The 4,450-nt window shown below is 39.8% G+C and overlaps 1 non-coding gene across 1 annotated transcript; it reads right to left on the bottom strand.

Moving 5' to 3' along the window:
* Positions 1 to 1,298: 1,298 nt before the first annotated feature.
* Positions 1,299 to 1,401, bottom strand: LOC145521738 (U6 spliceosomal RNA). The gene has a single exon (XR_014065646.1). It is a non-coding gene; the product is annotated as a U6 spliceosomal RNA (small nuclear RNA).
* Positions 1,402 to 4,450: the final 3,049 nt, after the last annotated feature.

The raw sequence follows: 4,450 nt of genomic DNA, 5'->3' as shown, positions 1-4,450 counted from the left end.
GGATTTACAAAAGGCAGAGGAACCAGAGATCAAATTGCCAATATCTGCTGGATCATCGAAAAAGCAAGAGAGTTCCAGAAAAACATCTCTTTCTGCTTTATTGACTATGCCAAAGCCTTTGACTGTGTGGATCACAATAAACTGTGAAAAATTCTGAAAGAGATGGGAGTACCAGACCATCTGACCTGTCTCTTGAGAAACCTGTATGCAGGTCAGGAAGCAACAGTTAGAACTGGACATGGAACAACAGACTGGTTCCAGATAGGAAAAGGAGTACGTCAAGACTGTATATTGTCACCCTGCTTATTTAACTTCTATGCAGAGTACATCATGAGAAACGCTGGGCTGGAAGAAACAAAAGCTGGAATCAAGATTGCCGGGAGAAATATCAATAACCTCAGATATGCGGATGACACCACCCTTATGGCAGAAAGTGAAGAAGAACTAAAGAGCCTCTTGATGAAACTGAAAGAGGAGAGTGAAAAAGTTGGCTTAAAGCTCAACGTTCAGAAAACTAAGATCATGGCATCTGGTCCCATCACTTCATGGGAAATAGATGGGGAAACAGTGGAAACAGTGTCAGACTTTATTTTTTTGGGCTCCAAAATCACTGCTGATGGTGATTGCAGCCATGAAATTAAAAGACGCTTACTCCTTGGAAGGAAGGTTATGGCCAACCTAGATAGCATATTGAAAAGCAGAGACATTACTTTGCCAACAAAGGTCCGTCTAGTCAAGAATATGGTTTTTCCAGTGGTCATGTATGGATGTGAGAGTTGGATGGTGAAGAAAGCTGAGCACCGCAGAATTGATGTTTTTGAACTGTGGTGTTGGAGAAGACTCTTGAGAGTCCCTTGGACTGCAAGGAGATCCAATCAATCCATCCTAAAAGAGATCAATCCTGGGTGTTCATTGGAAGGACTGATGTTGAAGCTGAAACTCCAATACTTTGGCCACCTCATGCGAAGAGTTGACTCATTGAAAAAGACCCTACTGCTGGGTAGGATTTGGGAGCAGGAGGAGAAGGGGACAACAGAGGATGAGATGGTTGGATGGCATCACTGACTCGATGGACATGGGTTTGGGTAGACTCCAGGAGTTGGTGATGGACAGGGAGGCCTGGCGTGCTGCATTCATGGGGTCGCAAAGAGTCGGACACGACTGAGCGACTGAACTGAACTGAACTGATGACCTCACTAATTAACCTCTTAATAATTAGAGTCATATAAAAGGAAAATACAGGGTCTTTTAACATGTAGAACATTGCTAAAATTGTTTCTTCTCACAGAATGTTATTATTATTCTTTTAGTGCTTCACAAGTTTGCATCATCCTTGCACAGGGACCATGATAATCTCCTATGTATCATTCCAACTTTAGTATATGTGCTGCCAAAATGAACATGCAAAATATTAAAGTTAGAATTAACAGTGGTTCTGGCCGATTAAATACGTTTAAAATAGAAGCTTAATGGAGCAGATCAGTGTTTAGTGTTTCAGAAGTGACTGGCCGCAATATGAGTAGGAAATCAGGTAGAAAATATTTTAATAATCTGAATTTAGTTAGTGGCAGAAAGAATGGATATGATACTTTGAATCTGAGAGGAGTTCTGGAAGTAAAATTAACAGGATTTGTCATCAATTGGACAAGGGTGGAAGGTGGAGAAGAGAAAATGTTGGAGGGAAAGTCAAAATAGGATCCAATTTAATATTTAGGTGAATGCTTACCTAGCTTTTCAATAAGATGCAAGATAACAGATTGCAGGAGGTTGAGCAGTGACTAAGAGTTGAGGAAAGGCTTTTTGAAAGCATCATATCACCATATAACAGCACAAAATTTAAGACATTTAAAGTCTTAACCTTCTTCCCATTCTCATCCCTCTTTACTCTCTAATAAACCTCTTCCCTACCCAAGCTGCACTGTCCCAAGAATGAAGTCAGTGGTACAAATCCACTATGCAGTTTCCCACCTTATCTTTTTATTTATACCATTTTTTTCATATGTGACATAATTCCTCCCTCGCATCTCTTCTGTATTAGATCACTCTGATTCTTCAAAGCTCAGCTCAAGCATACTTCATCCCCCAGGCAAGATCAGTTACTTCTTTTTCTATGTCTCCATAAAACTTAATTCAAAGCTTTATTACAGCCCTCGTAAGATCATGTTATTTTAAATAGCATTGTCTGTTCCACTAGAATATGCTTAAAGGCTCAACTTGCTTTGTTGCATGAATGATCCTTATGTAAATTGCTATGTGTTATTTAACATCAAGTAATTAGGATACATTTACCTACTCTTGTCACTCACAGTGCTAAGCTGCTGGAGATATAGTAAGCCAGACTTTACAGTCCCAGCCCTCTCAAAGTTAACACTTAGTAGATCACACAGAGAATCAAAGAGACTAATAAAAAACAGAGTGCCGTAGTTCAGTAAGGATTATGATGGTGGTGATGATGATGTTAGCTATTGAGTACTTTAATATGCTAAGCATAGATCCCAGCACTGTACATATTATATGCTCTAACCCTGAAAACAACTCAGTGACAAAGGAAGTACACAATAATTTTATAGATATTGGTAGTCGGACACATCACTTTGCTGACAAAGGTTTGTATAGTCAAAGCTGTTTTTTTCCAGTAGTTATGTACAGATGTGAAAGTTGGACCATAAAGAAGGCTGAGTGCAAGAATTGATGCTTTTGAACTATGGTGCTAGAGAAGACTCTTGAGAGTCCCTTGGACAGCAAGGAGATCAAACCAGTCCATCCTACAGGAAATCAACCCTGATATTCTTTTGAAGGACAGATGTTGAAGATGAAATTCCAATACTTTGGCTACCTGATAAGAAGAGCCAGTTCATTGGAAAAGACCCTGATGCTGAGAAAGATTGAAGGCAGGAGGGGAAGAGGGTGACAGAGGATGAGATGGTTGGTTGGTTTCACTGACTCAATGGACATGAGTTTGAGCAAACTCCAGGAGATGGTGAAGAACAGCGAAGCCTGGCATGCTGCAGTCCATGGGGTCACAAAAAGTCAGACACCACTTAGCGACTGAACAGCAACAAAAGGTGGACATGTAACTAAGACTTTGAAAAACAGTAAAAGCTTCTCCAAACAGTAATTTCCAAGTTAAGGTCTGAAAAAATGACTAGAGATTAGTCAGGTAGACGAGAGTCAGAGAAAGGGGTGGAAGGACGGAGATAAAGAAGAGGAGGAGTAAGATGAGAAGAAGGAGAAGGTGTATATATGCGTCTGTTTAGGTGAGGGTTAGAGAAAGGAAAAGAGTTTCCAACAAAGGCCAAAGATCAGTCAATATATGTATTTAGCAGACATTGGGCTTTCTGCTTCTAAAGTCAGGCTATAACAGGACATGGAAGCAACCTAGATGTCCATCATCAGACGAATGGATAAGGAAGCTGTGGTACATATACACAATGGAATATTACTCAGCCATTAAAAAGAATACATTTGAATCAGTTCTATTGAGATGGATGAAACTGGAGCCCATTATACAGAGTGAAGTAAGCCAGAAAGAAAAACACCAATGCGGTATACTAATGCATATATATGGAATTTGAAAGATAGTAATGATAACCCTATATGTGAGACAGAATAAGAGACACAGATGCATAGAACAGTCTTATGGACTCTGAGGGAGAAGGTGAGGGTGGGACATTCTGAGAGAATAGCATTGAAACATGTATATTATCATATGTGAAACAGAACACCATTCCATGTTCAATTCATGAGACAAATGCTCAGGGCTGGGGCAATGGGATGACCCAGAGGGAAGGGATGGGGAGGGAGGTGGGAGGGGGGTTCAGGATGGGGAACACATGTAAACCCATGGCTGATTCATGTCAATGTATGGCAAAAACCACCACAATATTATAAAATAATTAGCCCCCAACTAAAATAAATAAATTTATTTAAAAAATAAAAAATAAAAATTTATTAAATTGCAACCCCCCCCAAAAAAAAATAAAGTCAGGCTATCAACATCATGGAGCTTAATTCCTTTGGAAACTGTCACAAAAGCTAAAAATTGAACCAGATCCATTGGACTCATCTTACAGATAGAAGCACTGAATCCTAGTTAAAGGAAATGAGTTCCCAGTGCCATGCAGAGTCATTGGCAAGAGTCAGGTTCCCAGGGCCAAGCTCTTTCCAGGACACCATGCTGCGATCTCTGTGGATTGTTAAATGGTTTCTACTCCAGCCAGCCAACAGTAAGTCCATACAGACAAATAGCATGTTTTACGAGTCCCATTACAGCCACCACATCCCAGCTCACGTTCTTCTCTTGATTACTATTTAATAAGAAAAATATAAATTATGAAATATGATAGTACATATCTGTACTTAATCTCTAAGCAGATGTGATCCAGAAATGACTCTGCTCGATCTTCCCCTCAGTCCATCAGTTTCACCATGAAAATGTTCATGACTTTTT

This window comes from Giraffa tippelskirchi, chromosome 1 (assembly GCF_054371585.1).
Source record: "Giraffa tippelskirchi isolate mGirTip1 chromosome 1, T2T-mGirTip1v1.2.pri, whole genome shotgun sequence".
Lineage (NCBI taxonomy): Eukaryota > Metazoa > Chordata > Mammalia > Artiodactyla > Giraffidae > Giraffa > Giraffa tippelskirchi.
This window is presented reverse-complemented; position numbering and strand designations above follow the sequence as displayed.